The sequence below is a fragment of the Ambystoma mexicanum genome, chromosome 11, assembly GCF_040938575.1.
Source record: "Ambystoma mexicanum isolate Mex_15411 chromosome 11, UKY_AmexF1_1, whole genome shotgun sequence".
NCBI lineage: Eukaryota > Metazoa > Chordata > Amphibia > Caudata > Ambystomatidae > Ambystoma > Ambystoma mexicanum.
In genome coordinates, this window is record NC_090934.1 from 21,592,969 (window position 1) to 21,616,075 (window position 23,107).

A 23,107-nucleotide genomic window follows, 5' to 3' on the forward strand; every position below is an offset into this window, starting at 1 on the left:
AGGGAGTGCGTAGCCAGTGTTTGGGATGCAGCTCGAGAGCAGCGGAGCGCTGGACAGGGAGTGCGAAGTCAGTGTTTCGGCTCTATCTAGTTCGAGAGCAGCAGAGCGCTGCAAAGGGAGTGCGTAGCCCGTGTTTGGGGTCTATCTAGCTCAAGAGCAGCGGAGCGCAGCACAGGGAGTACGTAGCCAGTGTTTGGGACCTAGCTCGAGAACAGCGGAGCGCTGCACAGGGAGTGCGTAGCCAGTGTTTGGGACCTAGCTCGGGAGCAGCGGAGTGCTGCACAGGGAGTGCCTAGCCAGTGTTCGGGACCTAGCTCGAGAGCAGCAGAGCGCTGCACAGGGAGGGAGTAGCCGGTGTTCGGGACCTAGCTCGAGAGCAGCGGAGCACTGCACATGGAGTGCGTAGCCAGTATTTGGGAGCTAGCTTGAGAGCAGTGGAGTGCTGCACAGGGAGTGCGTAGCCAGTGTTTGGGACCTAGCTCGAGAACAGCGGGACACTGCACAGGGAGTGCCTAGCCAGTGTTCGGGATCTAGCTTGAGAGCAGAGGAGCGCTCCAAAGGGAGTGCCTAGCCAGTGTTTGGGATCTAGCTCGAGAGCAGCAGAGCGCTGGACAGGGAGTGTGTTGCCAGTGTTTGGGACCTAGCTCGAGAGCAGCGGAGCGCTGCACAGGGAATGCGTAGCCAGTGTTTGTGATCTAGCTCGAGAGCAGCGGAGCGCTGCACTGGGAGTGTGTAGCCTGTGTTTGGGACCTAGCTCGAAAGCAGCAGAGCGCTGCACAGGGAGGGCTTAGCCGGTGTTCGGGACCTAGCTCGAGAGCAGCGGAGCGCTGCACATGGAGTGCGCAGCCAGTGTTTGGGACCTAGCTCAAGAGCAGTGGAGTGCTACACAGGGAGTGCATAGCCAGTGTTTGGGACCTAGCTCGAGAGCAGTGGAGCACTGCACAGGGAGTGCCTAGCCAGTGTTCGGGATCTAGCTTGAGAGCAGAGGAGCGCTTCAAAGGGAGTGCCTAGCCAGTGTTTGGGATCTAGCTCGAGAGCAGCAGAGCGCTGGACAGGGAGTGTGTTGCCAGTGTTTGGGACCTAGCTCGAGAGCAGCGGAGCGCTGCACAGGCGGTGCGTAGCCAGTGTTTGTGATCTAGCTCGAGAGCAGCGGAGCGCTGCACTGGGAGTGTGTAGCCAGTGTTTGGGACCTAGCTCAAGAGCAGCGGAGCGCTGTACAGGGAATACATAGCCAGTGTTTCGAGAACTAGCTCGAGAGAAGCAGAGCACTGCACAGGGAGTGCCTAGCCAGTGTTTGGGATCTAGCTCGAGTGCAGCGGAGCGCTCCAAAGGGAGTGCCTAGCCAGTGTTTTGGATCTAGCTCGAGAGCAGCAGAGCGCTGGACAGGGAGTGTGTTGCCAGTGTTTGGGACAAGGCTCGAGAGCAGCGGAGCACTGCACAGGGAGTGCGTAGCCAGTGTTTGTGATCTAGCTCGAGAACTGCAGAGTGCTGCACTGGGAGTGCATAGCCAGTGTTTGGGACCTAGCTCCAGAGCAGCGGAGTGCTGCACAGGAAGTGCATAGCCAGTGTTCGGGTCCTAACTCGAGAGCAGCGGAGCGCTGCACACGGAGTGCCTAGCCAGTGTTCGGGATCTAGCTCGAGAGCAGCGTTCCACTGCACAGGGAGTGCCTAGCCAGTGTTTGGGACCTAGCTCGAGAGCAGCGGAACGCTGCACATGGAGTGTGTAGCCAGTGTTTGGGACCTAGCTTGAGAGCAGCAGAGCACTGCACAGGGAGTGCCTAGCCAGTGTTTGGGATCTAGCTCGAGAGCAGCAGAGCGCTGCACAGCGAGGGAGTGTGTTGCCAGTGTTTGGGACCTAGCTTGAGAGCAGCAGAGCGCTGCACAGGGAGTGCGTAGCCCGTGTTTGGGACCTAGCTCAAGAGCAGCAGAGCGCTGGACAGGGTGTTTATAGCCCGTGTTTGTGATGTAGCTCGAGAGCAGCGGAGCGCTGCACAGGGAGTGCGTAGCCAGTGTTTGGGAGCTAGCTCAAGAGCAGAGAAGCACTGCACAGGCAGTGCGTAGCCAGTCTTTGGGACCTAGCATGGAGTGCGTAAGAGCGATGCACAGGGAGTGTGTAGCCAGTGTTTGGGATCTAGCTCGAGAGCAGCAGAGTGCTTGGGATCTAGCTCGAGAGTAGCAGAGCGCTGCACAGGGAGTGCGTAGCCAGTGTTTGGGGTCTCTCTAGCTCGAGAGCAGCGGAGCGCTGCACAGGGAGTGCGTAGCCAGTGTTCGGGACCTAGCTCGAGAGCAGCAGAGCGCTGCAAGGGGAGGGCATAGCCGGTGTTCGGGACCTAGCTCGAGAGCAGCGGAGCGCTGCACATGGAGTGCGTAACCAGTGTTTGGGACTTAGCTCGAGAGCAGTAGAGTGCTGCACAGGGAGTGCATAGCCAGTGTTTGGGACCTAGCTCGAGAGCAGCGGAGCACTGCACAGGGAGAGCGTAGCCAGTGTTTGTGATCTAGCTCGAGAGCAGCAGAGCGCTGCATCGGGAGTGTGTAGCCAGTGTTTGGGACCTAGCTCAAGAGCAGCGGAGCTCTGTACAGGGAATACATAGCCAGTGTTTCGAGAACTAGCTCGAGAGAAGCAGAGCACTGCACAGGGAGTGCCTAGCCAGTGTTTGGGATCTAGCTCAAGAGCAGCGGAGCGCTCCAAAGGGAGTGCCTAGCCAGTGTTTTGGATCTAGCTCTAGAGCAGCAGAGCGCTGGACAGGGAGTGTGTTGCCAGTGTTTGGGACAAGGCTCGAGAGCAGCGGAGCACTGCACAGGGAGTGCGTAGCCAGTGTTTGTGATCTAGCTCGAGAACAGCAGAGGTCTGCACTGGGAGTGCATAGCCAGTGTTTGGGACCTAGCTCGAGAGCAGCGGAGTGCTGCACAGGAAGTGCGTAGCCAGTGTTCGGGTCCTAACTCGAGAGCAGCGGAGCGCTGCACAGGGAGTGCCTAACCAGTGTTCGGGATCTAGCTCGAGAGCAGCGTTCCGCTGCACAGGGAGTGCTTAGCCAGTGTTTGGGACCTAGCTCGAGAGCAGCGGAGCGCTGCACATTGAGTGTGTAGCCAGTGTTTGGGACCTAGCTCGAGAGCAGCGGAGCACTGCACAGGGAGTGCCTAGCCAGTGTTTGGGATCTAGCTCGAGAGCAGCAGAGCACTGCACAGCGAGGGAGTGTGTTGCCAGTGTTTGGGACCTAGCTCGAGAGCAGCACGACAGCGCTGCACAGGGAGTGCGTAGCCCGTGTTTGGGACCTAGCTCGAGAGCAGCGGAGCACTGGACAGGGTGTGCATAGCCCGTGTTTGTGATGTAGCTCGAGAGCAGCGGATCGCTGCACAGGGAGTGCGTAGCCAGTGTTTGGGAGCTAGCTCAAGAGCAGAGGAGCACTGGACAGGGTGTGCATAGCCCGTGTTTGTGATGTAGCTCGAGAGCAGCGGATCGCTGCACAGGGAGTGCGTAGCCAGTGTTTGGGAGCTAGCTCAAGAGCAGAGAAGCACTGCACAGGCAGTGCGTAGCCAGTCTTTGGGACCTAGCAGGGAGTGCGTAAGAGCGATGTACAGGGAGTGTGTAGCCAGTGTTTGGGATTTAGCTTGAGAGCAGCAGAGTGTTTGGGACCTAGCTCGAGAGCAGCGGAGTGCTGCACAGGAAGTGCGTAGCCAGTGTTCGGGTCCTAACTCGAGAGCAGCGGAGCGCTGCACAGGGAGTGCCTAACCAGTGTTCGGGATCTAGCTCGAGAGCAGCGTTCCGCTGCACAGGGAGTGCTTAGCCAGTGTTTGGGACCTAGCTCGAGAGCAGCGGAGCGCTGCACATTGAGTGTGTAGCCAGTGTTTGGGACCTAGCTCGAGAGCAGCGGAGCACTGCACAGGGAGTGCCTAGCCAGTGTTTGGGATCTAGCTCGAGAGCAGCAGAGCACTGCACAGCGAGGGAGTGTGTTGCCAGTGTTTGGGACCTAGCTCGAGAGCAGCACGACAGCGCTGCACAGGGAGTGCGTAGCCCGTGTTTGGGACCTAGCTCGAGAGCAGCGGAGCACTGGACAGGGTGTGCATAGCCCGTGTTTGTGATGTAGCTCGAGAGCAGCGGATCGCTGCACAGGGAGTGCGTAGCCAGTGTTTGGGAGCTAGCTCAAGAGCAGAGAAGCACTGCACAGGCAGTGCGTAGCCAGTCTTTGGGACCTAGCAGGGAGTGCGTAAGAGCGATGTACAGGGAGTGTGTAGCCAGTGTTTGGGATTTAGCTTGAGAGCAGCAGAGTGTTTGGGATCTAGCTCGAGAGTAGCAGAGCGCTGCACAGGGAGTGCGTAGCCAGTGTTTGGGCTCTCTCTAGCTCGAGAGCAGCGGAGCGCTGCACAGGGAGTGCGTAGCCAGTGTTTGGGACCTAGCTCGGGAGCAGCGGAGCGCTGCACAGGGAATGCCTAGCCAGTGTTCGGGACCTAGCTCGAGAGCAGCAGAGCGCTGCACGGGGAGGGCGTAGCAGGTGTTCGGGACCTAGCTCGAGAGCAGCGGAGCGCTGCACATGGAGTGCGTAGCCAGTGTTTGGGACTTAGCTCGAGAGCAGTGGAGTGCTGCACAGGGAGTGCATAGCCAGTGTTTGGGACCTAGCTCGAGAGCAGCGGAGCACTGCACAGGGAGTGCCTAGCCAGTGTTCGGGATCTAGCTTGAGAGCAGAGGAGCGCTCCAAAGGGAGTGCCTAGCCAGTGTTTGGGATCTAGCTCGAGAGCAGCAGAGCGCTGGACAGGGAGTGTGTTGCCAGTGTTTGGGACATAGCTCGAGAGCAGCAGAGCGCTGCACACGGAGTGCGTAGCCAGTGTTTGTGATCTAGCTCGAGAGCAGCGGAGTGCTGCACTGGGAGTGTGTAGCCAGTGTTTGGGACCTAGCTCAAGAGCAACAGAGCTCTGCACAGGGAGCGTGTAGACAGTGTTCAGGACCTAGCTCAAGAGAAGCTGAGTGCTGAACAGCGAGTGCCTAGCCGGTGTTCGGGACCTAGCTCGAGAGCAGCGGAGCGCTGCACAGGGAGGGCGTAGCCAGTGTTTCGGACCTAGCTCGAGAGCAGCGGAGCGCTGCACATGGAGTACGTAGCCAGTGTTTGGGACCCAGCTCGAGAGCAGCGGAGCACTGCACAGGGAGTGCCTAGCCAGTGTTTGGGATCTAGCTCAAGAGCAGCAGAGCGCTGCACAGTGAGGGAGTGTGTTGCCAGTGTTTGGGACCTAGCTCGGGAGCAGCGGAGCGCTGCACGGGAGTGCCTAGCCAGTGTTCGGGACCTAGCTCGAGAGCAGCAGAGCGCTGCACGGGGAGGGCGTAGCCGGTGTTCGGGACCTAGCTCTAGAGCAGCGGAGCGCTGCACATGGAGTGCGTAGCCAGTGTTTGGGACTTAGCTCGAGAGCAGTGGAGTGCTGCACAGGGAGTGTGTAGCCAGTGTTTGGGACCTAGCTCGAGAGCAGTTGAGCAGTGCACAGGGAGTGCGTAGCCAGTGTTTGGGACCTAGCTCGAGAGCAGCAGAGCGCTGCACAGGGAATGCATAGCCAGTGTTTGGGATGTAGCTCGAGAGCAGCGGAGCGCTGGACAGGGAGTGCGTTGTCAGTGTTTGGGCTCTATATAGTTCGAGAGCAGCAGAGCGCTGCACAGGGAGTGCGTAGCCGGTGTTTGGGGTCTATCTAGCTCAAGAGCAGCGGAGCGCAGCACAGGGAGTGCGTAGCCAGTGTTTGGGACCTAGCTCGAGAGCAGCGGAGCGCTGCACAGGGAGTGCGTAGCCAGTGTTTGGGACCTAGCTCGGGCGCAGCGGAGTGCTGCACAGGGAGTGCCTAGCCAGTGTTCGGGACCTAGCTCGAGAGCAGCAGAGCGCTGCACAGGGAGGGAGTAGCCGGTGTTCGGGACCTAGCTCGAGAGCGACGGAGCGCTGCACATGGAGTGCGTAGCCAGTGTTTGGGAGCTAGCTTGAGAGCAGTGGAGTGCTGCACAGGGAGTGCGTAGCCAGTGTTTGGGACCTAGCTCGAGAACAGCGGAACACTGCACAGGGAGTGCCTAGCCAGTGTTCGGGATCTAGCTTGAGAGCAGAGGAGCGCTCCCAAGGGACAGCCTAGCCAGTATTTGGGACCTAGCTCGAGAGCAACGGAGCGCTGCACAGGGAGTGCGTAGCCAGTGTTTGTGATCTAGCTCGAGAGCAGCGGAGCGCTGCACTGGGAGTGTGTAGCCAGTATTTGGGACCTAGCTCGAAAGCAGCAGAGCGCTGCACAGGGAGGGCGTAGCCGGTGTTTGGGACCTAGCTCAAGAGCAGTGGAGTGCTACACAGGGAGTGCATAGCCAGTGTTTGGGACCTAGCTCGAGAGCAGCGGAGCACTGCACAGGGAGTGCCTAGCCAGTGTTCGGGATCTAGCTTGAGAGAAGAGGAGCGCTCCAAAGGGAGTGCCTAGCCAGTGTTTGGGATCTAGCTCGAGAGCAGCAGAGCGCTGGACAGGGAGTGTGTTGCCAGTGTTTGGGACCTAGCTCGAGAGCAGCAGAGCGCTGCACAGGGAGTGCGTAGCCAGTGTTTGTGATCTAGCTCGAGAGCAGCGGAGTGCTGCACTGGGAGTGTGTAGCCAGTGTTTGGGACCTAGCTCAAGAGCAACAGAGCTCTGCACAGGGAGCGTGTAGCCAGTGTTCAGGACCTAGCTCAAGAGAAGCTGAGTGCTGAACAGCGAGTGCCTAGCCGGTGTTCGGGACCTAGCTCGAGAGCAGCGGAGCGCTGCACAGGGAGGGCGTAGCCAGTGTTTCGGACCTAGCTCGAGAGCAGCGGAGCGCTGCACATGGAGTACGTAGCCAGTGTTTGGGACCCAGCTCGAGAGCAGCGGAGCACTGCACAGGCAGTGCCTAGCCAGTGTTTGGGATCTAGCTCAAGAGCAGCAGAGCGCTGCACAGTGAGGGAGTGTGTTGCCAGTGTTTGGGACCTAGCTCGAGAGCAGCGGAGCGCTGCACAGGGAGTGCGTAGCCAGTGTTTGGGACCTAGCTCGGGAGCAGCGGAGCGCTGCACGGGAGTGCCTAGCCAGTGTTCGGGACCTAGCTCGAGAGCAGCAGAGCGCTGCACGGGGAGGGCGTAGCCGGTGTTCGGGACCTAGCTCTAGAGCAGCGGAGCGCTGCACATGGAGTGCGTAGCCAGTGTTTGGGACTTAGCTCGAGAGCAGTGGAGTGCTGCACAGGGAGTGTGTAGCCAGTGTTTGGGACCTAGCTCGAGAGCAGTTGAGCACTGCACAGGGAGTGCGTAGCCAGTGTTTGGGACCTAGCTCGAGAGCAGCGGAGCGCTGCACAGGGAATGCATAGCCAGTGTTTGGGATGTAGCTCGAGAGCAGCGGAGCGCTGGACAGGGAGTGCGTTGTCAGTGTTTGGGCTCTATATAGTTCGAGAGCAGCAGAGCGCTGCACAGGGAGTGCGTAGCCCGTGTTTGGGGTCTATCTAGCTCAAGAGCAGCGGAGCGCAGCACAGGGAGTGTGTAGCCAGTGTTTTGGACCTAGCTCGAGAGCAGCGGAGCGCTGCACAGGGAGTGCGTAGCCAGTGTTTGGGACCTAGCTCGGGCGCAGCGGAGTGCTGCACAGGGAGTGCCTAGCCAGTGTTCGGGACCTAGCTCGAGAGCAGCAGAGCGCTGCACAGGGAGGGAGTAGCCGGTGTTCGGGACCTAGCTTGAGAGCGACGGAGCGCTGCACATGGAATGCGTAGCCAGTGTTTGGGAGCTAGCTTGAGAGCAGTGGAGTGCTGCACAGGGAGTGCGTAGCCAGTGTTTGGGACCTAGCTCGAGAACAGCGGAACACTGCACAGGGAGTGCCTAGCCAGTGTTCGGGATCTAGCTTGAGAGCAGAGGAGCGCTCCAAAGGGACAGCCTAGCCAGTATTTGGGACCTAGCTCGAGAGCAACGGAGCGCTGCACAGCGAGTGCGTAGCCAGTGTTTGTGATCTAGCTCGAGAGCAGCGGAGCGCTGCACTGGGAGTGTGTAGCCAGTATTTGGGACCTAGCTCGAAAGCAGCAGAGCGCTGCACAGGGAGGGCGTAGCCGGTGTTTGGGACCTAGCTCAAGAGCAGTGGAGTGCTACACAGGGAGTGCATAGCCAGTGTTTGGGACCTAGCAAAAGAGCAGCGGAGCAATGCACAGGGAGTGCCTAGCCAGTGTTCGGGATCTAGCTTGAGAGCAGAGGAGCGCTCCAAAGGGAGTGCCTAGCCAGTGTTTGGGATCTAGCTCGAGAGCAGCAGAGCACTGGACAGGGAGTGTGTTGCCAGTGTTTGGGACCTAGCTCGAGAGCAGCGGAGCGCTGCACAGGGAGTGCGTAGCCAGTGTTTGTGATCTAGCTCAAGAGCAGCAGAGCGCTGCACTGGGAGTGTGTAGCCAGTGTTTGGCACCTAGCTCAAGAGCAGCGGAGCGCTGTACAGGGAATACATAGCCAGTGTTTCGAGAACTAGCTCGAGAGAAGCAGAGCACTGCACAGGGAGTGCCTAGCCAGTGTTTGGGATCTAGCTCGAGAGCAGCGGAGCGCTCCAAAGGGAGTGCCTAGCCAGTGTTATGGATCTAGCTCGAGAGCAGCAGAGCGCTGGACAGGGAGTGTGTTGCCAGTGTTTGGGACAAGGCTCGAGAGCAGCGGAGCACTGCACAGGGAGTGCGTAGCCAGTGTTTGTGATCTAGCTCGAGAACAGCAGAGTGCTGCACTGGGAGTGCATAGCCAGTGTTTGGGACCTAGCTCGAGAGCAGCGCAGCGCTGCACAGGAAGTGCGTAGCCAGTGTTCGGGTCCTAACTCGAGAGCAGCGGAGCGCTGCACAGGGAGTGCCTAGCCAGTGTTCAGGATCTAGCTCGAGAGCAGCAGAGCGCGGCACAGGGAGGGAGTAGCCAGTGTTTGGGACCTAGCTCGGGCGCAGCGGAGTGCTGCACAGGGAGGGAGTAGCCGGTGTTCGGGACCTAGCTCGAGAACAGCGGAACACTGAACAGGGAGTGCCTAGCCAGTGTTCGGGATCTAGCTTGAGAGCAGAGGAGCGCTCCAAAGGGACAGCCTAGCCAGTATTTGGGACCTAGCTCGAGAGCAACGGAGCGCTGCACAGGGAGTGCGTAGCCAGTGTTTGTGATCTAGCTCGAGAGCAGCGGAGCGCTGCACTGGGAGTTTGTAGCCAGTGTTTGGGACCTAGCTCGAAAGCAGCAGAGCGCTGCACTTGGAGGGCGTAGCCGGTGTTTGGGACCTAGCTCAAGAGCAGTGGAGCACTGCACAGGGAGTGCCTAGCCAGTGTTCGGGATCTAGCTTGAGAGCAGATGAGCGCTCCAAAGGGAGTGCCTAGCCAGTGTTTGGGATCTAGCTCAAGAGCAGCAGAGCACTGGACAGGGAGTGTGTTGCCAGTGTTTGGGACCTAGCTCGAGAGCAGCGGAGCGCTGCACAGGGAGTGCGTAGCCAGTGTTTGTGATCTAGCTCAAGAGCAGTGGAGCGCTGCACTGGGAGTGTGTAGCCAGTGTTTGGCACCTAGCTCAAGAGCAGCGGAGCGCTGCACAGGGAGGGCGTAGCCGTGTTCGGGACCTAGCTCGAGAGCAGCGGAGCGCTGCACATGGAGTGCGTAGCCAGTGTTTGGGACCTAGCTGAAGAGCAGTGGAGTGCTACACAGGGAGTGCGTAGCCAGTGTTTGGGACCTAGCATGAGAGCAGCGGAGCGCTGCACAGGGAGTGCGTAGCCGGTGCTTGGGACCTAGCTCGGGAGCAGCGGAGTGCTGTACAGGGAGTGCCTAGCCAGTGTTCGGGACCTAGCTCGAGAGCAGCAGAGCGCTGCACAGGGAGGGAGTAGCCGGTGTTCGGGACCTAGCTCGAGAGCAGCGGAGCGCTGCACATGGAGTGCGTAGCCAGTGTTTGGGAGCTAGCTTGAGAGCAGTGGAGTGCTGCACAGGGAGTGCGTAGCCAGTGTTTGGGACCTAGCTCGAGAACAGCGGGACACTGCACAGGGAGTGCCTAGCCAGTGTTCGGGATCTAGCTTGAGAGCAGAGGAGCGCTCCAAAGGGAGTGCCTAGCCAGTGTTTGGGATCTAGCTCGAGAGCAGCAGAGCGCTGGACAGGGAGTGTGTTGCCAGTGTTTGGGACCTAGCTCGAGAGCAGCGGAGCGCTGCACAGGGAGTGCGTAGCCAGTGTTTGTGATCTAGCTCGAGAGCAGCGGAGCGCTGCACTGGGAGTGTGTAGCCAGTGTTTGGGACCTAGCTCGAAAGCAGCAGAGCGCTGCACAGGGAGGGCTTAGCCGGTGTTCGGGACCTAGCTCGAGAGCAGCGGAGCGCTGCACATGGAGTGCGTAGCCAGTGTTTGGGAGCTAGCTTGAGAGCAGTGGAGTGCTGCACAGGGAGTGCGTAGCCAGTGTTTGGGACCTAGCTCGAGAACAGCGGGACACTGCACAGGGAGTGCCTAGCCAGTGTTCGGGATCTAGCTTGAGAGCAGAGGAGCGCTCCAAAGGGAGTGCCTAGCCAGTGTTTGGGATCTAGCTCGAGAGCAGCAGAGCGCTGGACAGGGAGTGTGTTGCCAGTGTTTGGGACCTAGCTCGAGAGCAGCGGAGCGCTGCACAGGGAGTGCGTAGCCAGTGTTTGTGATCTAGCTCGAGAGCAGCGGAGCGCTGCACTGGGAGTGCGTAGCCAGTGTTTGGGAGCTAGCTTGAGAGCAGTGGAGTGCTGCACAGGGAGTGCGTAGCCAGTGTTTGGGACCTAGCTCGAGAACAGCGGGACACTGCACAGGGAGTGCCTAGCCAGTGTTCGGGATCTAGCTTGAGAGCAGAGGAGCGCTCCAAAGGGAGTGCCTAGCCAGTGTTTGGGATCTAGCTCGAGAGCAGCAGAGCGCTGGACAGGGAGTGTGTTGCCAGTGTTTGGGACCTAGCTCGAGAGCAGCGGAGCGCTGCACAGGGAGTGCGTAGCCAGTGTTTGTGATCTAGCTCGAGAGCAGCGGAGCGCTGCACTGGGAGTGTGTAGCCAGTGTTTGGGACCTATCTCGAAAGCAGCAGAGCGCTGCACAGGGAGGGCTTAGCCGGTGTTCGGGACCTAGCTCGAGAGCAGCGGAGCGCTGCACATGGAGTGCGTAGCCAGTGTTTGGGACCTAGCTCAAGAGCAGTGGAGTGCTACACAGGGAGTGCATAGCCAGTGTTTGGGACCTAGCTCGAGAGCAGCGGAGCACTGCACAGGGAGTGCCTAGCCAGTGTTCGGGATCTAGCTTGAGAGCAGAGGAGCGCTTCAAAGGGAGTGCCTAGCCATTGTTTGGGATCTAGCTCGAGAGCAGCAGAGCGCTGTACAGGGAGTGTGTTGCCAGTGTTTGGGACCTAGCTCGAGAGCAGCGGAGCGCTGCACAGGGAGTGCGTAGCCAGTGTTTGTGATCTAGCTCGAGAGCAGCGGAGCGCTGCACTGGGAGTGTGTAGCCAGTGTTTGGGACCTAGCTCAAGAGCAGCGGAGCGCTGTACAGGGAATACATAGCCAGTGTTTCGAGAACTAGCTCGAGAGAAGCAGAGCACTGCACAGGGAGTGCCTAGCCAGTGTTTGGGATCTAGCTCGAGAGCAGCGGAGCGCTCCAAAGGGAGTGCCTAGCCAGTGTTTTGTATCTAGCTCGAGAGCAGCAGAGCGCTGGACAGGGAGTGTGTTGCCAGTGTTTGGGACAAGGCTCGAGAGCAGCGGAGCACTGCACAGGGAGTGCGTAGCCAGTGTTTGTGATCTAGCTCGAGAACAGCAGAGTGCTGCACTGGGAGTGCATAGCCAGTGTTTGGGACCTAGCTCCAGAGCAGCGGAGTGCTGCACAGGAAGTGCGTAGCCAGTGTTCGGGTCCTAACTCGAGAGCAGCGGAGCGCTGCACACGGAGTGCCTAGCCAGTGTTCGGGATCTAGCTCGAGAGCAGCGTTCCACTGCACAGGGAGTGCCTAGCCAGTGTTTGGGACCTAGCTCGAGAGCAGCGGAGCGCTGCACATGGAGTGTGTAGCCAGTGTTTGGGACCTAGCTTGAGAGCAGCGGAGCACTGCACAGGGAGTGCCTAGCCAGTGTTTGGGATCTAGCTCGAGAGCAGCAGAGCGCTGCACAGCGAGGGAGTGTGTTGCCAGTGTTTGGGACCTAGCTTGAGAGCAGCAGAGCGTTGCACAGGGAGTGCGTAGCCAGTGTTTGGGACCTAGCTCAAGAGCAGCGGAGCACTGGACAGGGTGTGCATAGCCCGTGTTTGTGATGTAGCTCGAGAGCAGCGGAGCGCTGCACAGGGAGTGCGTAGCCAGTGTTTGGGAGCTAGCTCAAGAGCAGAGAAGCACTGCACAGGCAGTGCGTAGCCAGTCTTTGGGACCTAGCAGGGAGTGCGTAAGAGCGATGCACAGGGAGTGTGTAGCCAGTGTTTGGGATCTAGCTCGAGAGCAGCAGAGTGTTTGGGATCTAGCTCGAGAGTAGCAGAGCGCTGCACAGGGAGGTCGTAGCCAGTGTTTGGGGTCTCTCTAGCTCGAGAGCAGCGGAGCGCTGCACAGGGAGTGCGTAGCCAGTGTTTGGGACCTAGCTCGGGAGCAGCGGAGCTCTGCACAGGGAATGCCTAGCCAGTGTTTGGGACCTAGCTCGAGAGCAGCAGAGCGCTGCACGGGGAGGGCATAGCCGGTGTTCGGGACCTAGCTCGAGAGCAGCGGAGCGCTGCACATGGAGTGCGTAGCCAGTGTTTGGGACTTAGCTCGAGAGCAGTGGAGTGCTGCACAGGGAGTGCATAGCCAGTGTTTGGGACCTAGCTCGAGAGCAGCGGAGCGCTGCACAGGGAGTGCGTAGCCAGTGTTTGTGATCTAGCTCGAGAGCAGCGGAGCGCTGCACTGGGAGTGTGTAGCCAGTGTTTGGGACCTAGCTCAAGAGCAGCAGAGCGCTGTACAGGGAATACATAGCCAGTGTTTCGAGAACTAGCTCGAGAGAAGCAGAGCACTGCACAGGGAGTGCCTAGCCAGTGTTTGGGATCTAGCTCGAGAGCAGCGGAGCGCTCCAAAGGGAGTGCCTAGCCAGTGTTTTGGATCTAGCTCGAGAGCAGCAGAGCGCTGGACAGGGAGTGTGTTGCCAGTGTTTGGGACAAGGCTCGAGAGCAGCGGAGCACTGCACAGGGAGTGCGTAGCCAGTGTTTGTGATCTAGCTCGAGAACAGCGGAGTGCTGCACAGGAAGTGCGTAGCCAGTGTTCGGGTCCTAACTCGAGAGCAGCGGAGCGCTGCACAGGGAGTGCCTAACCAGTGTTCGGGATCTAGCTCGAGAGCAGCGTTCCGCTGCACAGGGAGTGCCTAGCCAGTGTTTGGGACCTAGCTCGAGAGCAGCGGAGCACTGCACAGGGAGTGCCTAGCCAGTGTTTGGGATCTAGCTCGAGAGCAGCAGAGCGCTGCACAGCGAGGGAGTGTGTTGCCAGTGTTTGGGACCTAGCTCGAGAGCAGCAGAGCGCTGCACAGGGAGTGCGTAGCCCGTGTTTGTGATCTAGCTCAAGAGCAGCGGAGCGCTGCACTGGGAGTGTGTAGCCAGTGTTTGGCACCTAGCTCAAGAGCAGCGGAGTGCTGCACAGGGAGGGCGTAGCCGGTGTTCGGGACCTAGCTCGAGAGCAGCGGAGCGCTGCACATGGAGTGCGTAGCCAGTGTTTGGGACCTAGCTGAAGAGCAGTGGAGTGCTACACAGGGAGTGCGTAGCCAGTGTTTGGGACCTAGCTTGAGAGCAGCAGAGCGCTGACAGGGAGTGTGTTGCCAGTGTTTGGGACAAGGCTCGAGAGCAGCGGAGCACTGCACAGGGAGTGCGTAGCCAGTGTTTGTGATCTAGCTCGAGAACAGCAGAGTGCTGCACTGGGAGTGCATAGCCAGTGTTTGGGACCTAGCTCGAGAGCAGCGCAGCGCTGCCCAGGAAGTGCGTAGCCAGTGTTCGGGTCCTAACTCGAGAGCAGCGGAGCGCTGCACAGGGAGTGCCTAGCCAGTGTTCAGGATCTAGCTCGAGAGCAGCAGAGCGCAGCACAGGGAGGGAGTAGCCAGTGTTTGGGACCTAGCTCGGGCGCAGCGGAGTGCTGCACAGGGAGTGCCTAGCCAGAGTTCGGGACCTAGCTCGAGAGCAGCAGAGCGCTGCACAGGGAGGGAGTAGCCAGTGTTCGGGACCTAGCTCGAGAGCAGCGGAGCGCTGCACATGGAGTGCGTAGCCAGTGTTTGGGAGCTAGTTTGAGAGCAGTGGAGTGCTGCACAGGGAGTGCGTAGCCAGTGTTTGGGAGCTAGCTCGAGAACAGCGGAACACTGAACAGGGAGTGCCTAGCCAGTGTTCGGGATCTAGCTTGAGAGCAGAGGAGCGCTCCAAAGGGACAGCCTAGCCAGTATTTGGGACCTAGCTCGAGAGCAACGGAGCGCTGCACAGGGAGTGCGTAGCCAGTGTTTGTGATCTAGCTCGAGAGCAGCGGAGCGCTGCACTGGGAGTTTGTAGCCAGTGTTTGGGACCTAGCTCGAAAGCAGCAGAGCGCTGCACAGGGAGGGCGTAGCCGGTGTTTGGGACCTAGCTCAAGAGCAGTGGAGCACTGCACAGGGAGTGCCTAGCCAGTGTTCGGGATCTAGCTTGAGAGCAGATGAGCGCTCCAAAGGGAGTGCCTAGCCAGTGTTTGGGATCTAGCTCAAGAGCAGCAGAGCACTGGACAGGGAGTGTGTTGCCAGTGTTTGGGACCTAGCTCGAGAGCAGCGGAGTGCTGCACAGGGAGTGCGTAGCCAGTGTTTGTGATCTAGCTCAAGAGCAGCGGAGCGCTGCACTGGGAGTGTGTAGCCAGTGTTTGGCACCTAGCTCAAGAGCAGCGGAGCGCTGCACAGGGAGGGCGTAGCCGTGTTCGGGACCTAGCTCGAGAGCAGCGGAGCGCTGCACATGGAGTGCGTAGCCAGTGTTTGGGACCTAGCTGAAGAGCAGTGGAGTGCTACACAGGGAGTGCGTAGCCAGTGTTTGGGACCTAGCTTGAGAGCAGCGGAGCGCTGCACAGGGAGTGCGTAGCCGGTGCTTGGGACCTAGCTCGGGAGCAGCGGAGTGCTGTACAGGGAGTGCCTAGCCAGTGTTCGGGACCTAGCTCGAGAGCAGCAGAGCGCTGCACAGGGAGGGAGTAGCCGGTGTTCGGGACCTAGCTCGAGAGCAGCGGAGCGCTGCACATGGAGTGCGTAGCCAGTGTTTGGGAGCTAGCTTGAGAGCAGTGGAGTGCTGCACAGGGAGTGCGTAGCCAGTGTTTGGGACCTAGCTCGAGAACAGCGGGACACTGCACAGGGAGTGCCTAGCCAGTGTTCGGGATCTAGCTTGAGAGCAGAGGAGCGCTCCAAAGGGAGTGCCTAGCCAGTGTTTGGGATCTAGCTCGAGAGCAGCAGAGCGCTGGACAGGGAGTGTGTTGCCAGTGTTTGGGACCTAGCTCGAGAGCAGCGGAGCGCTGCACAGGGAGTGCGTAGCCAGTGTTTGTGATCTAGCTCGAGAGCAGCGGAGCGCTGCACTGGGAGTGTGTAGCCAGTGTTTGGGACCTAGCTCGAAAGCAGCAGAGCGCTGCACAGGGAGGGCTTAGCCGGTGTTCGGGACCTAGCTCGAGAGCAGCGGAGCGCTGCACATGGAGTGCGTAGCCAGTGTTTGGGAGCTAGCTTGAGAGCAGTGGAGTGCTGCACAGGGAGTGCGTAGCCAGTGTTTGGGACCTAGCTCGAGAACAGCGGGACACTGCACAGAGAGTGCCTAGCCAGTGTTCGGGATCTAGCTTGAGAGCAGAGGAGCGCTCCAAAGGGAGTGCCTAGCCAGTGTTTGGGATCTAGCTCGAGAGCAGCAGAGCGCTGGACAGGGAGTGTGTTGCCAGTGTTTGGGACCTAGCTCGAGAGCAGCGGAGCGCTGCACAGGGAGTGCGTAGCCAGTGTTTGTGATCTAGCTCGAGAGCAGCGGAGCGCTGCACTGGGAGTGCGTAGCCAGTGTTTGGGAGCTAGCTTGAGAGCAGTGGAGTGCTGCACAGGGAGTGCGTAGCCAGTGTTTGGGACCTAGCTCGAGAACAGCGGGACACTGCACAGGGAGTGCCTAGCCAGTGTTCGGGATCTAGCTTGAGAGCAGAGGAGCGCTCCAAAGGGAGTGCCTAGCCAGTGTTTGGGATCTAGCTCGAGAGCAGCAGAGCGCTGGACAGGGAGTGTGTTGCCAGTGTTTGGGACCTAGCTCGAGAGCAGCGGAGCGCTGCACAGGGAGTGCGTAGCCAGTGTTTGTGATCTAGCTCGAGAGCAGCGGAGCGCTGCACTGGGAGTGTGTAGCCAGTGTTTGGGACCTAGCTCGAAAGCAGCAGAGCGCTGCACAGGGAGGGCTTAGCCGGTGTTCGGGACCTAGCTCGAGAGCAGCGGAGCGCTGCACATGGAGTGCGTAGCCAGTGTTTGGGACCTAGCTCAAGAGCAGTGGAGTGCTACACAGGGAGTGCATAGCCAGTGTTTGGGACCTAGCTCGAGAGCAGCGGAGCACTGCACAGGGAGTGCCTAGCCAGTGTTCGGGATCTAGCTTGAGAGCAGAGGAGCGCTTCAAAGGGAGTGCCTAGCCATTGTTTGGGATCTAGCTCGAGAGCAGCAGAGCGCTGTACAGGGAGTGTGTTGCCAGTGTTTGGGACCTAGCTCGAGAGCAGCGGAGCGCTGCACAGGGAGTGCGTAGCCAGTGTTTGTGATCTAGCTCGAGAGCAGCGGAGCGCTGCACTGGGAGTGTGTAGCCAGTGTTTGGGACCTAGCTCAAGAGCAGCGGAGCGCTGTACAGGGAATACATAGCCAGTGTTTCGAGAACTAGCTCGAGAGAAGCAGAGCACTGCACAGGGAGTGCCTAGCCAGTGTTTGGGATCTAGCTCGAGAGCAGCGGAGCGCTCCAAAGGGAGTGCCTAGCCAGTGTTTTGTATCTAGCTCGAGAGCAGCAGAGCGCTGGACAGGGAGTGTGTTGCCAGTGTTTGGGACAAGGCTCGAGAGCAGCGGAGCACTGCACAGGGAGTGCGTAGCCAGTGTTTGTGATCTAGCTCGAGAACAGCAGAGTGCTGCACTGGGAGTGCATAGCCAGTGTTTGGGACCTAGCTCCAGAGCAGCGGAGTGCTGCACAGGAAGTGCGTAGCCAGTGTTCGGGTCCTAACTCGAGAGCAGCGGAGCGCTGCACAGGGAGTGCGTAGCCAGTGTTTGTGATCTAGCTCGAGAGCAGCGGAGCGCTGCACTGGGAGTGTGTAGCCAGTGTTTGGGACCTAGCTCAAGAGCAGCAGAGCGCTGTACAGGGAATACATAGCCAGTGTTTCGAGAACTAGCTCGAGAGAAGCAGAGCACTGCACAGGGAGTGCCTAGCCAGTGTTTGGGATCTAGCTCGAGAGCAGCGGAGCGCTCCAAAGGGAGTGCCTAGCCAGTGTTTTGGATCTAGCTCGAGAGCAGCAGAGCGCTGGACAGGGAGTGTGTTGCCAGTGTTTGGGACAAGGCTCGAGAGCAGCGGAGCACTGCACAGGGAGTGCGTAGCCAGTGTTTGTGATCTAGCTCGAGAACAGCGGAGTGCTGCACAGGAAGTGCGTAGCCAGTGTTCGGGTCCTAACTCGAGAGCAGCGGAGCGCTGCACAGGGAGTGCCTAACCAGTGTTCGGGATCTAGCTCGAGAGCAGCGTTCCGCTGCACAGGGAGTGCCTAGCCAGTGTTTGGGACCTAGCTCGAGAGCAGCGGAGCACTGCACAGGGAGTGCCTAGCCAGTGTTTGGGATCTAGCTCGAGAGCAGCAGAGCGCTGCACAGCGAGGGAGTGTGTTGCCAGTGTTTGGGACCTAGCTCGAGAGCAGCAGAGCGCTGCACAGGGAGTGCGTAGCCCGTGTTTGTGATCTAGCTCAAGAGCAGCGGAGCGCTGCACTGGGAGTGTGTAGCCAGTGTTTGGCACCTAGCTCAAGAGCAGCGGAGTGCTGCACAGGGAGGGCGTAGCCGGTGTTCGGGACCTAGCTCGAGAGCAGCGGAGCGCTGCACATGGAGTGCGTAGCCAGTGTTTGGGACCTAGCTGAAGAGCAGTGGAGTGCTACACAGGGAGTGCGTAGCCAGTGTTTGGGACCTAGCTTGAGAGCAGCAGAGCGCTGACAGGGAGTGTGTTGCCAGTGTTTGGGACAAGGCTCGAGAGCAGCGGAGCACTGCACAGGGAGTGCGTAGCCAGTGTTTGTGATCTAGCTCGAGAACAGCAGAGTGCTGCACTGGGAGTGCATAGCCAGTGTTTGGGACCTAGCTCGAGAGCAGCGCAGCGCTGCCCAGGAAGTGCGTAGCCAGTGTTCGGGTCCTAACTCGAGAGCAGCGGAGCGCTGCACAGGGAGTGCCTAGCCAGTGTTCAGGATCTAGCTCGAGAGCAGCAGAGCGCAGCACAGGGAGGGAGTAGCCAGTGTTTGGGACCTAGCTCGGGCGCAGCGGAGTGCTGCACAGGGAGTGCCTAGCCAGAGTTCGGGACCTAGCTCGAGAGCAGCAGAGCGCTGCACAGGGAGGGAGTAGCCAGTGTTCGGGACCTAGCTCGAGAGCAGCGGAGCGCTGCACATGGAGTGCGTAGCCAGTGTTTGGGAGCTAGTTTGAGAGCAGTGGAGTGCTGCACAGGGAGTGCGTAGCCAGTGTTTGGGAGCTAGCTCGAGAACAGCGGAACACTGAACAGGGAGTGCCTAGCCAGTGTTCGGGATCTAGCTTGAGAGCAGAGGAGCGCTCCAAAGGGACAGCCTAGCCAGTATTTGGGACCTAGCTCGAGAGCAACGGAGCGCTGCACAGGGAGTGCGTAGCCAGTGTTTGTGATCTAGCTCGAGAGCAGCGGAGCGCTGCACTGGGAGTTTGTAGCCAGTGTTTGGGACCTAGCTCGAAAGCAGCAGAGCGCTGCACAGGGAGGGCGTAGCCGGTGTTTGGGACCTAGCTCAAGAGCAGTGGAGCACTGCACAGGGAGTGCCTAGCCAGTGTTCGGGATCTAGCTTGAGAGCAGATGAGCGCTCCAAAGGGAGTGCCTAGCCAGTGTTTGGGATCTAGCTCAAGAGCAGCAGAGCACTGGACAGGGAGTGTGTTGCCAGTGTTTGGGACCTAGCTCGAGAGCAGCGGAGTGCTGCACAGGGAGTGCGTAGCCAGTGTTTGTGATCTAGCTCAAGAGCAGCGGAGCGCTGCACTGGGAGTGTGTAGCCAGTGTTTGGCACCTAGCTCAAGAGCAGCGGAGCGCTGCACAGGGAGGGCGTAGCCGTGTTCGGGACCTAGCTCGAGAGCAGCGGAGCGCTGCACATGGAGTGCGTAGCCAGTGTTTGGGACCTAGCTGAAGAGCAGTGGAGTGCTACACAGGGAGTGCGTAGCCAGTGTTTGGGACCTAGCTTGAGAGCAGCGGAGCGCTGCACAGGGAGTGCGTAGCCGGTGCTTGGGACCTAGCTCGGGAGCAGCGGAGTGCTGTACAGGGAGTGCCTAGCCAGTGTTCGGGACCTAGCTCGAGAGCAGCAGAGCGCTGCACAGGGAGGGAGTAGCCGGTGTTCGGGACCTAGCTCGAGAGCAGCGGAGCGCTGCACATGGAGTGCGTAGCCAGTGTTTGGGAGCTAGCTTGAGAGCAGTGGAGTGCTGCACAGGGAGTGCGTAGCCAGTGTTTGGGACCTAGCTCGAGAACAGCGGGACACTGCACAGGGAGTGCCTAGCCAGTGTTCGGGATCTAGCTTGAGAGCAGAGGAGCGCTCCAAAGGGAGTGCCTAGCCAGTGTTTGGGATCTAGCTCGAGAGCAGCAGAGCGCTGGACAGGGAGTGTGTTGCCAGTGTTTGGGACCTAGCTCGAGAGCAGCGGAGCGCTGCACAGGGAGTGCGTAGCCAGTGTTTGTGATCTAGCTCGAGAGCAGCGGAGCGCTGCACTGGGAGTGTGTAGCCAGTGTTTGGGACCTAGCTCGAAAGCAGCAGAGCGCTGCACAGGGAGGGCTTAGCCGGTGTTCGGGACCTAGCTCGAGAGCAGCGGAGCGCTGCACATGGAGTGCGTAGCCAGTGTTTGGGAGCTAGCTTGAGAGCAGTGGAGTGCTGCACAGGGAGTGCGTAGCCAGTGTTTGGGACCTAGCTCGAGAACAGCGGGACACTGCACAGAGAGTGCCTAGCCAGTGTTCGGGATCTAGCTTGAGAGCAGAGGAGCGCTCCAAAGGGAGTGCCTAGCCAGTGTTTGGGATCTAGCTCGAGAGCAGCAGAGCGCTGGACAGGGAGTGTGTTGCCAGTGTTTGGGACCTAGCTCGAGAGCAGCGGAGCGCTGCACAGGGAGTGCGTAGCCAGTGTTTGTGATCTAGCTCGAGAGCAGCGGAGCGCTGCACTGGGAGTGCGTAGCCAGTGTTTGGGAGCTAGCTTGAGAGCAGTGGAGTGCTGCACAGGGAGTGCGTAGCCAGTGTTTGGGACCTAGCTCGAGAACAGCGGGACACTGCACAGGGAGTGCCTAGCCAGTGTTCGGGATCTAGCTTGAGAGCAGAGGAGCGCTCCAAAGGGAGTGCCTAGCCAGTGTTTGGGATCTAGCTCGAGAGCAGCAGAGCGCTGGACAGGGAGTGTGTTGCCAGTGTTTGGGACCTAGCTCGAGAGCAGCGGAGCGCTGCACAGGGAGTGCGTAGCCAGTGTTTGTGATCTAGCTCGAGAGCAGCGGAGCGCTGCACTGGGAGTGTGTAGCCAGTGTTTGGGACCTAGCTCGAAAGCAGCAGAGCGCTGCACAGGGAGGGCTTAGCCGGTGTTCGGGACCTAGCTCGAGAGCAGCGGAGCGCTGCACATGGAGTGCGTAGCCAGTGTTTGGGACCTAGCTCAAGAGCAGTGGAGTGCTACACAGGGAGTGCATAGCCAGTGTTTGGGACCTAGCTCGAGAGCAGCGGAGCACTGCACAGGGAGTGCCTAGCCAGTGTTCGGGATCTAGCTTGAGAGCAGAGGAGCGCTTCAAAGGGAGTGCCTAGCCATTGTTTGGGATCTAGCTCGAGAGCAGCAGAGCGCTGTACAGGGAGTGTGTTGCCAGTGTTTGGGACCTAGCTCGAGAGCAGCGGAGCGCTGCACAGGGAGTGCGTAGCCAGTGTTTGTGATCTAGCTCGAGAGCAGCGGAGCGCTGCACTGGGAGTGTGTAGCCAGTGTTTGGGACCTAGCTCAAGAGCAGCGGAGCGCTGTACAGGGAATACATAGCCAGTGTTTCGAGAACTAGCTCGAGAGAAGCAGAGCACTGCACAGGGAGTGCCTAGCCAGTGTTTGGGATCTAGCTCGAGAGCAGCGGAGCGCTCCAAAGGGAGTGCCTAGCCAGTGTTTTGTATCTAGCTCGAGAGCAGCAGAGCGCTGGACAGGGAGTGTGTTGCCAGTGTTTGGGACAAGGCTCGAGAGCAGCGGAGCACTGCACAGGGAGTGCGTAGCCAGTGTTTGTGATCTAGCTCGAGAACAGCAGAGTGCTGCACTGGGAGTGCATAGCCAGTGTTTGGGACCTAGCTCCAGAGCAGCGGAGTGCTGCACAGGAAGTGCGTAGCCAGTGTTCGGGTCCTAACTCGAGAGCAGCGGAGCGCTGCACACGGAGTGCCTAGCCAGTGTTCGGGATCTAGCTCGAGAGCAGCGTTCCACTGCACAGGGAGTGCCTAGCCAGTGTTTGGGACCTAGCTCGAGAGCAGCGGAGCGCTGCACATGGAGTGTGTAGCCAGTGTTTGGGACCTAGCTTGAGAGCAGCGGAGCACTGCACAGGGAGTGCCTAGCCAGTGTTTGGGATCTAGCTCGAGAGCAGCAGAGCGCTGCACAGCGAGGGAGTGTGTTGCCAGTGTTTGGGACCTAGCTTGAGAGCAGCAGAGCGTTGCACAGGGAGTGCATAGCCAGTGTTTGGGACCTAGCTCAAGAGCAGCGGAGCACTGGACAGGGTGTGCATAGCCCGTGTTTGTGATGTAGCTCGAGAGCAGCGGAGCGCTGCACAGGGAGTGCGTAGCCAGTGTTTGGGAGCTAGCTCAAGAGCAGAGAAGCACTGCACAGGCAGTGCGTAGCCAGTCTTTGGGACCTAGCAGGGAGTGCGTAAGAGCGATGCACAGGGAGTGTGTAGCCAGTGTTTGGGATCTAGCTCGAGAGCAGCAGAGTGTTTGGGATCTAGCTCGAGAGTAGCAGAGCGCTGCACAGGGAGTTCGTAGCCAGTGTTTGGGGTCTCTCTAGCTCGAGAGCAGCAGAGCGCTGCACAGGGAGTGCGTAGCCAGTGTTTGGGACCTAGCTCGGGAGCAGCGGAGCTCTGCACAGGGAATGCCTAGCCAGTGTTTGGGACCTAGCTCGAGAGCAGCAGAGCGCTGCACGGGGAGGGCATAGCCGGTGTTCGGGACCTAGCTCGAGAGCAGCGGAGCGCTGCACATGGAGTGCGTAGCCAGTGTTTGGGACTTAGCTCGAGAGCAGTGGAGTGCTGCACAGGGAGTGCATAGCCAGTGTTTGGGACCTAGCTCGAGAGCAGCGGAGCGCTGCACAGGGAGTGCGTAGCCAGTGTTTGTGATCTAGCTCGAGAGCAGCGGAGCGCTGCACTGGGAGTGTGTAGCCAGTGTTTGGGACCTAGCTCAAGAGCAGCAGAGCGCTGTACAGGGAATACATAGCCAGTGTTTCGAGAACTAGCTCGAGAGAAGCAGAGCACTGCACAGGGAGTGCCTAGCCAGTGTTTGGGATCTAGCTCGAGAGCAGCGGAGCGCTCCAAAGGGAGTGCCTAGCCAGTGTTTTGGATCTAGCTCGAGAGCAGCAGAGCGCTGGACAGGGAGTGTGTTGCCAGTGTTTGGGACAAGGCTCGAGAGCAGCGGAGCACTGCACAGGGAGTGCGTAGCCAGTGTTTGTGATCTAGCTCGAGAACAGCGGAGTGCTGCACAGGAAGTGCGTAGCCAGTGTTCGGGTCCTAACTCGAGAGCAGCGGAGCGCTGCACAGGGAGTGCCTAACCAGTGTTCGGGATCTAGCTCGAGAGCAGCGTTCCGCTGCACAGGGAGTGCCTAGCCAGTGTTTGGGACCTAGCTCGAGAGCAGCGGAGCACTGCACAGGGAGTGCCTAGCCAGTGTTTGGGATCTAGCTCGAGAGCAGCAGAGCGCTGCACAGCGAGGGAGTGTGTTGCCAGTGTTTGGGACCTAGCTCGAGAGCAGCAGAGCGCTGCACAGGGAGTGCGTAGCCCGTGTTTGTGATCTAGCTCAAGAGCAGCGGAGCGCTGCACTGGGAGTGTGTAGCCAGTGTTTGGCACCTAGCTCAAGAG